The following is a 12,349-nucleotide window of genomic DNA, read 5'->3' as shown; positions in this document are numbered from 1 at the left end:
CAAACAGAGACTCATGGATATGGACAATGGACTAGTGGTTACCAGAGGGGAAGGGAGGCGGGAATGGGGTAAAAAGGGTCAAATATGTGGTGATAGAAAGAAATCTAACTATGGGCAGTAAACACACAATGCAGTGTGTGTGTGTGTGTGTGTGTGTGTCTTACTGTTAAATCATACACCTAAAACTTACTGAATTTCATTAACCAATGTCATCAAAAATAATAATAATAATAAATTACCTTATTTAAAAAAGGAAAAGAAAGAAAGAATATACTTTAAAACATGCTGCTATTTGGCGATTTAAACTCATGTGCTAGATCTCCGGCAATCATTTTTGCTGCTTAGGTATGTATTAATATTACCACTCAGTGTAGACATCTCTCACCTAAGACAAAATAGAATTTTTTTTTAGCTTCCTTAAAGTGAACTTCTGATAAATGAATCTTTCATTATAAAATCAGACAGGTTTTCCACAAGAAAAACAAAAACAAAGAAGCACTGTCTTCGAATGTAAGAAAATTATAATTAAAAACGCAAGCCTCTAAAAATCACATATGCTGCAAACGTACGCTTAACGGTGCACAGCCTTCAGCGAGAACCCGGTAAATGTTTATTGTTGAATTACTATATTAATGATAATAATATTGGCCATGTTTTTAAAATTCTGCTTTGCCCACAGAAGTCTTATGTACTGGCTAAACATGACACGAAAAACGTCAACATGACCCTCGCCGCACAGGGAAAGAAATCTCAGTTTACCCGGAAACCCTGCGAGTCTGTTTCCCGCCCTTGTTCCACGGTAGGTGGCGTGGCTCCCGGGGCTGTAGGATTTGGTTAAGTTCTCCTTTACCCTTGAACCTCCGCACTAAGTCTCTAAAGCTGCTTTTCATAGGTTTCGCTTTAATTCCACTGCTAGAATTTACGTTCATCTTACCTACTTATTAAGTAAAGAGGTAAGTGCATAGATAGCTGATTAGTTCCCTAAGACCGTAAGGTCTAATATCCAAGCCTGAAGATAAATGGCCTGCTTTCTAAAAACACACCGATCTTTGCGCTAATCTGGTGACCCGGCAGACTCCACCATCCATTTCTCTCACTGGGGAGGCGGCCCTAAAGCATCTGAAATTTTCACTGATGATGTCATCGCCAGGTGATTAGAGACACCTGGGTAGCACACATTCCGATAGAAAATACATCCTTATGTGTATGGATACGTTTGAACCTGCCGGAAGTGCTGAGTTTAAGATGACACACCTTTCGACCAAATTTTGAAATTGATATTAACTCCGTAATACATAACAGAACCTTTTCTACTGGTTCTTAACTTGTCCAGTAACACCTTTTGTGCTATCTCTACTTTTATTCCAGACCCTTGTTAAAAAGATAAGCTTTATAATTGACCCAAACTCTACTTTTGATGTTAGGCCCCTGGGGACTATGGGACTGTGGGCTTTCTAATTCGTGTTGGTACATGCCTGTCTGTCTGTCTGCCTGTCTCTCCCATCTCTCTCTCCCTCCTCTCTGTTTAAGAAGTCTTTCCTTCCTGTTTCCGGCTCCAGATGGCAGTGAAAGCCCAGCATTTCTCTAGCTTTCTCTGTTTTTCTTTCTGCACTCACAGTTCATAGGCAAAGGCCTGTGTCCAGAGGTCTGTGGGAGGAAGAACTCATGAGTTCCACTAGTCACTATGAGGAGAAAATCACTTAAACCACTGCCATGGAATTCACTGTCATATTCAACTTTACAGGGCTGAGGTTACGAGGCTTCCCTTGTAGCACAGGACATCTGTAGCAGTCCTGGGACAATCAAATGATGGCATCGTCATGCCCAAAGTCCGACCTCACATACACATACGCGGCACCCACAAACGCACAGGCTCACATGCGTGCACGCAGAACCCACACTCACACATCGACACGACACTCGGCAGACGATGACTCGACTTACGAGGTTTTAAGTCTACAGGGTTTCAAACGGCCTGGCCGACACAGTGGCTCGGGCTCCTACAGTCCATGGGCAGGCGCGGTCTACAGACGAGGAGCCTGGAGTGTCCTAACGATCGTGGCAGCGAGCAGGCGGGCACTTCGACTTCCTGCCGAGGTGTCGCCTCCACTGGTAACTTCCTTGGCACGTCTCTGTCCTCTGTTAACTGTCCGGGATTGGTCCCCATCAGGCACCAGGTCCTCCGTCCAGAACTTTTCTGACGCACCCAATCCTATCACTTACCAAGGTCTACGACATACGATTTTTTTTTTTTTTTTTAAAAGAAAGGGACGAGGGAGAGGAAGTGAATCATTTCATTCTCAGTTTGGTTTGGTGGGGAGAAAAGATGAGAATCGGGCTCCGGGTTTAACATGTCGTTATGGCTTGAACTGTTTCCCAGAAAGTCACGTTGAAGTCCTGACCCCCGATACCTCAGAACGTAACCTTATTGAGAAAGAAGTTCTCTGCCACCTCTCCCCCGCCAGCGGGCCCTGCCAGCTCCGAGCCTTCGCTCTCCGGTGCCCTCGAAAACACCCAGGCCCACACCTTGCTCATTATGCCGCGTGGCATGATGTGGGCTGTGTGGTTTTCTGCGGTGAAGATTTGAGGTGTCATCCGGTTCTCAGGAGAAAAACATGGCCTGGCCTTCAGGCACGCGGGGGGCCACCTCCTCACAGGCTGCCTGAGTCCATCGTGGGTCCCCGGGAACTGCTTATAGTGAGAATAAGTACTCCGGCGTATCGCAAGGGAGGGCTGAGTTGTTTTCTCAAGGGCGTCCTTGACTCCACAAAGAAAGCAGAAGAACCAAGGACTTTAAGTATTTGACTCTCTTCTGAATTTCAACACCGGCCAGAGGGCAGATTTAAATGGGCTCTTCGTACGTTTGCTCATTAGAACGAAGGCGATGGCCCGATGGGCCGTGAACGGCCTCGGTCAGGACCGGACAGGACCGTGACCCCCCAGCGTCCATCCTTCGTCGGGGAGACCGCACGAGGAGCATGCAGCCGTGGGGCCCAGGCTCCCAGAGGAAGCGCCTGCTCGAACTGCGCCTCGGGGTTACGACCCTGGCTCTCTGGTGTCAGGCTGTTCTCGGGACTGCGCTGCCGACAGAAGCCAAGGTGACTCGTGCAGATTTGGGGGGCGATGAGACCGCGCTTGCCTATGAGACTGTTGGAGAATCGCTGGGTCTTCCTAGGTCACAACAGCTGGCGACATATCATCTTGCTCCAGAACCCGTCTCCTCCTCCCGACCTCCCGTGCCGGTTGAATGGTGGCGGGCCCCCACCCTGCAAAGACATCTCCCCTGGGAACCCGAGAATGCGACCTCATTTGGAAAAAGGGTGTTTAGAGATACAATTCAGACTCTCGAGATGAGACCTGCCTGGATTAGCCCGAGCCCTAAATCCAGTGACAAGTGTCTTTACATGAGAGGCACCGGGAGGATGGAGGGCTGGAGAGATGCGTCCGCAAGCCAAGGAACGCCGAGGGGCGCCGGCGGCCACCAGGAGCCGGCAGAGGCACACGCAGCGGGCTGTCCCTCGGAGCCTCCGGAAGCAGCCAGACGTCCATCTCCGGAGCTCTGAGGGAATGCACTCTGTTCTCGCCGGCCACCCGGCTGCTGGCCGTGTGTTCAGCAGAGGATTCCGCCCCCGGAACCCGCACCCCTGTCCCGTGGATGTGCCGTTCCCCACGTGTGCCCCTCTCCGGTCCCTTCCCAGAAGGACAGAAGGCCCGGATCGGAAGTCTGTCTCCCTCCCCTCCCCTCCCCACCCAGTGCTCTCTCCATCACTGCCCCCTCCCTGGGCGAGCCAAGGGGCTCGCTTCCTCACCCCCTTCCGCCGTCTATCTAACAACCCCCCTGCGAGATCTTCCCTGGCCACCGTGCAGAGCCGCACCTGCCGCTGCCCCGGGCCGTCCCCTGCCTACTTTTCCCCTGTAACACCCGCTACCACCTAACGCGCGAGGTCTTGTAGCTACTGAGTCTATTTTCCTGTCTGTCTCGCCCGGACGCCATTCGACTGAAGGCTCCGTGAGGACACTAAGCACGGGACACGTTTCTGTTGAGTGCGCAGATGGACTGACGGCGCTCGTCCGGTCTCGCTCCCCACGTCTGAGTTCATCCAGACTTACCGACGCCTGCTTTCCCATGGCCTCAAATCCACTCCTTCCTCCTTTTGGTCACTGCCGCCACCACCATTTGCCCAGCGACCCACGAATTAGCTTCCTACACAGTCTCCCTGCCTTGGGACTTCCCTTGGTACCTCCGAAATTGCCACTGTCATGTTATTAATGTTCTTAAAAACAGCATTTCAATAGTCTCTCTCCCCAACCAAAAAAAAAATTCTTTTAAACCCACGACGGCTCTGAATGGTGATGAGTGATTTCATCTTCCTCTCTACACCTTTGTGTATTTTCTAACGTTTCTACAGCAAAAGCGTACTCTTCTTATTGGAAGAAGTTATTGAAGCTAAAACTCCCAGACTGTTCTCTCTTGCCCTGCACAGTGCGGCCCCCACGGTCTGATGTCCTCGGCTCCCCGCTCTTCCCTGCCCCCCCCCCAACGGTCTCCACCCTCTGCACGGACCAAGCAGAGCGCTTGGGACCCCGTGAAAGGAAACCAGATGGGCCGGGCAAGTCCAAGGCACGAGGGGCTCCAGCTGGGGTCAGATGGAAGACATGTGTTACAGTCTCGAGTCCGACCAAGGAAGAATCCCCAAAGGCGAGCGCTCGCGTCTCGGTGGCATTACTCACTCGCGTGTTCTGGACTCCCTCCCTCTCACCCTATTATTCTTAATTCGAACTTGGACTGTTGCTCCGATTCCTCCCCTGCTTGCTTGCTCAGTGCTGGCGGGCTGTGCTTTACCTCTCAACAAACCATGAGGAAGCTACAAGGCGGGCCCCCCTCTGATGAGAAATGAAATTGATTTTTTAAAACTGTTTGGATTCGCCAGAAACAACCGCCTTTTAACACTTGTCTGAACTCCTACCTAATTATTTTTAGGGCTTTGGGCTAGAAAGCAAATTGCATTATGTTCTTCTAAAAGTATATACTTACAGAACCATCTGTAATCCCTTCAAAGCAATCTTTGCAAGTCACTACTGGAATACATAATGTTATAAATTCTATTAGATTGTAGAATTACAGGGCTGGACGTGGTCTAGAGAACGGACAGACCGGAGACCTGACAGATCCCCACTGTCTGCAAAACCACATCTGAACCGGGCCAGAAAATAAACGACCAAATGCATTTGTTCCAAAATTCCTTTCTTCTTCCACCTCCCCAAGCCGTAAAAATATTTCCATGTAGAAGGAGACCGAATTCGTAAACATTTAATTTTTAAGAGGGAATCAGGGAAGAACTTTCCAGTGTGGGGGGCCGTGATAATGTGCCTGACTATGCACCTCTGTAGGAATCGCACGCAAACACCCTGAGGCCAGCCCCAGCCTCCTCACTCCGCCCGCCACTAGGTTAGCAGGCGGCGGCGCCCCGGAAGCCCGCCAAATCTAGTCAACCGAGTTGACCCCACTCAAGTTCCCATGACAGAAGCTCGCAGAAAGAACATTTATATTAAAACAAAGGCTTCTTATTACCGGGGCCGGATTCGTTGTAACTTAGGCGAATGCTAAGAAGCATTCTCTGCAAGGTAAAGGCAAGTCAGTCCCTACCCTACGATGGAATGTCCATTAAAAGTCCCAGCCTCACCTTCGCTGTCACCATACACCCCACCCCAACCCCCCCCCCCCGCTTGTTTTTCCACCTCTCCCCCCAGACATTCAGATGTCACGGAACCTCCTACCACCCCTCGGGCAGAGAAGCGGGACAGACGCATCCATCACGCACTCATCCGGCCTGTGCGTTCTGAGCACAGCCCTGCGCGAAGCACTTTACACGACGCCCTCCCTTCCAACCTTCCGGCGTGACTCGCTCAGCTGACAGAGGAACCGGGGCGCAGAGAAGTTCAGGAACTTGCTAGTGAGTAGCAGACGGAGCGGAGACTCGCCCCCAGGAAGTCCAGCGTGCAGCTGGCCATGTCCTTAGGCTGCCTTTCTCAGCCTCCTCGCAGGCCCGGGGGGCTCCTGGTTGCTGATGGCAGCAGTGCTAAGTGTCAGGGAGCGGTAGAAGGGGCCCCGAGAACACGAGAGAGGGCCTGACCTCGTCTGGGGGTCAAGAAAAGCTTCTCTGAGGATGAGACCTTTGAAAATAGGCCCAGCAGCCATGCAAAGAAGAAGGGAGGCCTTTTTCAGCCCAGGAAATGAATTAATTAATTCCTTCCCTCCTTCTCTCCTTCCCTCCTTCCCTCCCTCCCTTTATTCAGGTCATGACACCATACTGCCAGCGAGCTCTGCTTGCTAGGAGGCCTGGGCATCTGCAGTCTACTCCGGGCAGGAAGCGGCAGCTGGCACTCACGTGCGCATTAACCCTAGGACTGCGCACTGACCCCTGCGCTCTGCGTTGTTAACCTCGGGGATCGAGGGCTGGAGGTCATTCAGCAGAGGGGTGGGAGCCCTTCCCTCCTTCCCTCCTTCCCTCCTTCCCTCCTTCCCGAGAGCTTCTTCGCAGGAAGGCCACTTGTCAGGTGAGGCCAGCTCTGGATGAAGGTCCTTCCCTTCATTTATGGGTCACTAACTCCCTCTTCAGGGAATGTGGCCCCGAGCACCCGACTTCCTGTGCACAGTGATGGGTGACCTGACGTCCAAGCCACTCTTCTCGCTGAGCTCTGGGGCGGAAGCCACCCCAGAGGGCAGATGGAAGTGAGGGTGCAGCCCCGCGCCCCGCCCCTCCAGCCTCCCCGTGTCTGATTTACACGCTTAAAGCTCAGACCATAGGGGAGGCTTCTGTGACAACGCGTTACATTGTTCTAGGCAGTGGTTACACGATGTGTTCACAAAGTAAAAATGCACCAACTGTGCGCATTCTGTATCTTTCTTCCACTTGAATTTAAAAGTTTATTTAAACATTAGGCAATGCAGTTTACTTACTGGTTATCATTAGCGTTAGGGGAAAAGATATTATTGGGGCTGGAAGGGACCTTTGAGAACAGCTAATCCAGCATTGACCAAAGTGTGTTCCGTGGAACCCCGGCTCCAAGAGCCATTCTGACAAGTGCTGCCTACTATTTATTTTAGGGGTTCACGAGGTCGGCTCCCAAATGGAGCTCAGGGGTGTCAACACAGCCCCTCGCCACCACCTCATAAATCTTCTCCATGTCGATATTGCTTGTACCGAATTCCAGGCACTGGTACCAGTACCCGCCCCACAGCACGAGCCGGAAACCCGGTCGTTCTCTCTGGCCCCTCGCTTGCCCTTACTTCCTGCAATTACATCTCCGAACCTGCCCTCAAATCTGTCCACTTTCGCCCCGTTTTCACTCCCGTCACCAAGCATTACCAGCACCTCTCCTCCAAAATCCTACCAGTCTTTTAACAGTTCTGTCTCCATCAACCTCGTCTCTGCAAAGCAGCCAGAAGGTTCTCTGCAAACATGTCAACAGTGCAGCCCTGATGAAAATCCTCAATAGCTCTTTGTTTAGGATGGAGTCCAAAATCCCCTAAAAGGGATCTCGTTCCATCGCGCTCTGGCTTCAGCATGGGCTTTGACCAGTTTCTGTGAAGTTCCAGGCTTCTGCTCTTGTCTCTGCCGCTCTCACCCGTAGCCCGGGCAGCTCCGACCCACCCCCCAGGTCTCCAGGGATCCCCCCTGGCCCATGTTCCCGATTCCCTTCCACTGTACCCTCGGTCCTGGCCCTGGCTTACTCAGGGTCTGTCTTCTGCACAGAATAAACTCTGCTGGGTGGGAGACTGTGTTTTGTCTTAGGGGCTCTGCTTCTCCTGAGGGCTTCAATAAATGCTTCTGAATGAATAATAATAGAAAACGTGAAACAAAATTAAAAGAAAAAAAACTTTTATGATTTTATGTAACTCAGAATTTCCCAAACAAAATTGTCCCCGGAATTCTTTTTCCATTGAGCTCGCCAGACTTGCGCTTCTCCGAATCCTTGCTGGGGAAGGGGAAGTAAATCCAGCTCGTCTCTCATTTTAAAGAAGATTCGGAGGCCCAGAGAGGTTCAAGAAAGACCCAAAGTAGAGTCAGCTCTCTTTAATGTCAGTACCTAGGCACCTGCTCCTCCTTCTACAGGACGTGGCCCTGTGGAGCTCTTTACTTTTTCTGATTTAACCACCTGATAGCGATGTTTCGAGGGCAAAACGAGATAATACCAGCAAAGCTAAGAGCGCAGAGCTTGGCAGGGGGGTAACTCTCAATAAAACATAAAAGAGAGCCCACTTAACCTGGGCACTGCAGACATAGGCCCAAGACCAGTTCTATGAAGAGCTAGGGCTAAACTCCCCCAACATACCCCATTAATCAGTATGTGTTCTGATATTTCATGTTGTTATTTCTTTTTAGGTCAGTAGGGAAAGAAAAAAACTTTTCCTCTATCCCCTCCCGTTCACTGTCTGGGGGCCTGTGAATTAAGCCGACAAAAGACAAAGTAGTCAGAAATAAAGCAGAGTGTATTTATGTATGCAGTGCTTAGACGTGCAGGGAGCATACAAGGATGAGTAATCCCCGGGGCTGGTGAGAATCCCGAGCTGGTGGTATACCTAACTTAGTAGGGAAAGGAAGGGGAGAGGCAAGGTGCTGCGGGAAGAACGAATGAGTTTCTTTAGAAAAGACAAATAGGTCTTCAGAACCAACAGAAATAAGAGAGCTACGCAGGTCTGAGGGGTCTTTCCTGTCTTCCGCGGGCCCATAACCACCCCCACCCCTCCAGAGAGGGCATTTATGAGTAGACCCACCCCAAAGAGGAAATTTATGGCAGCCTTATTTCCCAGAAGCTGCTGCATTTGGTCAGATAAGGGAAACTCCAAGAAGGCTTTTTTTGTTCATCTCTTGATTCTCAATTGCCTTCAGCTCACAATAATTTTATGTCAAAGTGGCATATTTTGGGGGGCAGGGAGGGTATATCCTGATTCTCTTTAGATCCAATAAGCATTACAAGGGGGGGAAGCTGATATGTTCTATCAACTTCTAAAGATAAAAATACCAGTAATGTAATATCCATGAGATAAAATAAAGAAAAGTGTAAATTATTATACAAATGAAAATTACTATAAATTCCCACCTTAGTCAAAAGACAAAAATCCCCAAATTTATTAAGGTCGTCACTGGAGCAATTATCTATCTACCTTTAAAATACAGCATTTGTTCAGTTTTCATTTCAACAAATGAGCACGGTAATTATAGCTATTAGAATAAAATATTTTAACTATTAAAAAATGTAAGTAAAAAATAAGAAATACAGCATTTGACATTTCTAATATCTTTCTTAATCTACTGCCTTTCGTAAATTATACATATTTTTAAAAGTCACTGAGTCACCTAAGACTTTAGAAATCTCTAAGCTTTTTGTACCACCATTTTCTCCAGGACAATTTTTGAATACCTTTTCTTAGATTTGAGGGTTTCTCTATTTTTCTGAAATTCTCAATGCAGCCCCAATATTCTCAATTTCCAAAGTTTTTCTCACTAGTCACAAAAGGAAGTTAGCTCAGGCCCTTTTCTGAACAATTTCCTGGTTTTGTCTTTACAGGAAGAAAGAACAGTAAGTTACTAAGAAAACTCTAAGAACCATGTAGAATGAGAGCTTTGGTTTAAGTGCGGGAAATCTATAAAAGTTTCCCCAAAAGGAATTTCTTAATTAAAACAAACAAAAAAAGACTATCCTTAGAAAAAAGTTCAGAGCGTGCCGATATTCCGAAGGGCTTATTTATTACATCTCCTTCCTATTTTAGTTTCTGGGGCATAATTCATATCTGACATACAAAACCTAAGTTAGGCCCCACGTCCTCTGTTCCTTGAGGAAAATAACTTCATGTTTTGTTGGCAGTGTTGGTTTATTATTATTTTTTTTAATGTGAAAAATACTGAAGTGTGGGTAAGTCTCCTTTCAGTCTGTCCTTAGACTTTCATTATAAATATTTAAAGCTTCAAAAGGTCACCAATGGTTTGCATTTTCCCAGTCCTTGAAAAGAAACACGCGGCCCCCCGCGGTGGGCTGACCCAGGACGAGCATCATTTGCGCGCGATTTGAGCCGCGAGGCGCTGCTCTGCAGCACGCGGGACTTTTCCTGGGCGGCGGAGGGGGAGCGGGCGCCTTGCTGGAGCCACCTGCAAACAGCCAGCCCCCGCTGACTCACTCATTCTCTAACCGGCAGAGACGTGGGTGCAGACCCCTGGGAATTCTGGAAGGGGGTCCCACTGATGAAGCCTAAAGTGGACCCCGCCAGCACCGGCAGAGAGAGGGGCAGGAGGGCGGCTTCCCCCTCGCAGGCCACGCGCCCGCGGGACCGACAGGAACCCGCGGGGGACGAGCGTGCGCCTTGGTTTCCCCGGTCCTGTAGCACCGCCCCGCCGGGTCCAGCAAGGACCGCTGTCCTCAACTGGCCCGGCCCGCCACCCAGAGGCCTCGCCGCCGCCAGCCACCCGCCCGCTTTACTTTCGTATTCGGCTACCCACAATGCATCTGTGAAAATGAAATGCAAATAAGGTCAGTGGTTAACATAATTTTGGCAAAGACGGCCCTAAAAAAGAGCGATTTCGTTTTGTTTACATTGTTTTTAATTGGAAAGGTGTATGCATCTTATTTTCCGGGGTTGTGACACAAACCATAAAAACTCTCCTCACTGTAAAAAGAGTCCGGATACGGACTATAAATACCCAGAGACTCACGCTCACTTACAGTTGGTCCGAAGGCTGTGGTTGATTGTTAAGCTGATTAACATTGTCTCCCCCCACAACCGTGCTTGACTGACTTTGTGTTTTTCAGTAATCAAGAAGTTATTCGGTGTTTACCTAAATTAATCAAAATGCATACAAAAGTACCTTTTTAGTTTGTAATTTGAGAGAAAAAGACATTCAAGATTGCCCACTAGGTTGTAATTTGTTCTAGTAAAATTAACTTTCCAGTAAGCTTTAGGCGTTAACCTTCAAAGTGTTGGAAAAAACTTATGCAAAAATAATTTTGTTCTAATTAGCTTATTAAAGAGCATATTCGGTTTTTTAGAAATCTCATGATAAACATTGTTAATTCACGGTTAAACAACAATGCGTTTTTCATCATAAACCAGGAGAAAGGAGAGAAAAACCAATGGAAGAAGCCCCTTCAATGATATGAACAGCATGACCTCCTATACCTGTGAGCACATAAATGTATACATGTTTGTAGATGGATAGAAAAAATCTGGAAGATATATACCAAATTATTTAATAGCATTTACAAACTCTAAGGGGGTGGGATTTCAGAGGAGGGCATTGAAGAAACTTTCGGGAAAAAGATATAAAGTTTGTTGCTACAAATTTTATAATTTGTAGGTGCCTGTGAATGAGTAGATAATGTATATTTTTTTGCATTAGCTTGTTTATTTGTTTCACATATAAAGTACCTAGGTTCACAGACCCGGATCACTGTCCAGTTTAAAACCAGGTAGTAAAGGAGGTGTGAATCAGTTTCTTCTCTGCGGCAGCGCTTCCCGGCTCTTCATTCATCCATCCTTTCTGTCCGCAGTTGGGGTCCAGCAGCTGTCATCTCTTTTTTTCAATTTGCAGTGGTCAGTTAGAGTTTACACTTGAATCGACAGGCATCTTTGTTAGCAAATCAATTCGACTGCTTTGTTGAGAAATTTGTGCCCTCTATTATAAATGTGCTCCCCGCAAAAAAAAAACTTGAAAGAATTAGAAGGAAGGCTCTATGTTTACTAAATCTTGATGAAAAGGGCACCATTTGTTGGTAAGGAATATTCTTAACTGGAGAGCACCTACCACAAGCTGGTGGGAGCTTGTTTGAACATGCTGCTTTGTGTCAATCAGCCTTGTTGAACTTAGTATCCTTAAGTTCTTAAATCCTGAATTAAAACACATTAAGATACAAAGTCCCCAAATTCTAGGCACTTGGTATTCTAGAAGTACAGGAATGCCAGAATCTTGTTCAATGTTGCAAACATGACAGGCACTCCAGTAATCCATTAGAAGTCACTGAAAAAAATCTATCAGAGGCAAGTCCCAGTGGGAAGGAAAGGACTAGAACTTAGCTTTTGCCTCTGTAATTTCAAACCATGACCCAGGCCTAATATGACACTGATTAAAATCATGTTCTTGGCGTTAGATAATCTTCCCACAAAAAAATTATGCAAGGAATTAAGCAACGATCTTGCCTTCTGGTATCCATGCCCTGTGTAATCACTTCTCCTTGAGTGAAGCTTGAATTTATTGACTCATTTCTAAGAAAAAGAATAAGGCAAAAATAATGAGGTGTCCATTGTTCATTTTATCTATCTTATTTTTTTTTCTATCACAACTATTATGCAGCT

This window comes from Rousettus aegyptiacus, unplaced genomic scaffold (assembly GCF_014176215.1).
Source record: "Rousettus aegyptiacus isolate mRouAeg1 unplaced genomic scaffold, mRouAeg1.p scaffold_m13_p_13, whole genome shotgun sequence".
Classification (NCBI taxonomy): Eukaryota; Metazoa; Chordata; class Mammalia; order Chiroptera; family Pteropodidae; genus Rousettus; species Rousettus aegyptiacus.
This window is presented reverse-complemented; position numbering follows the sequence as displayed.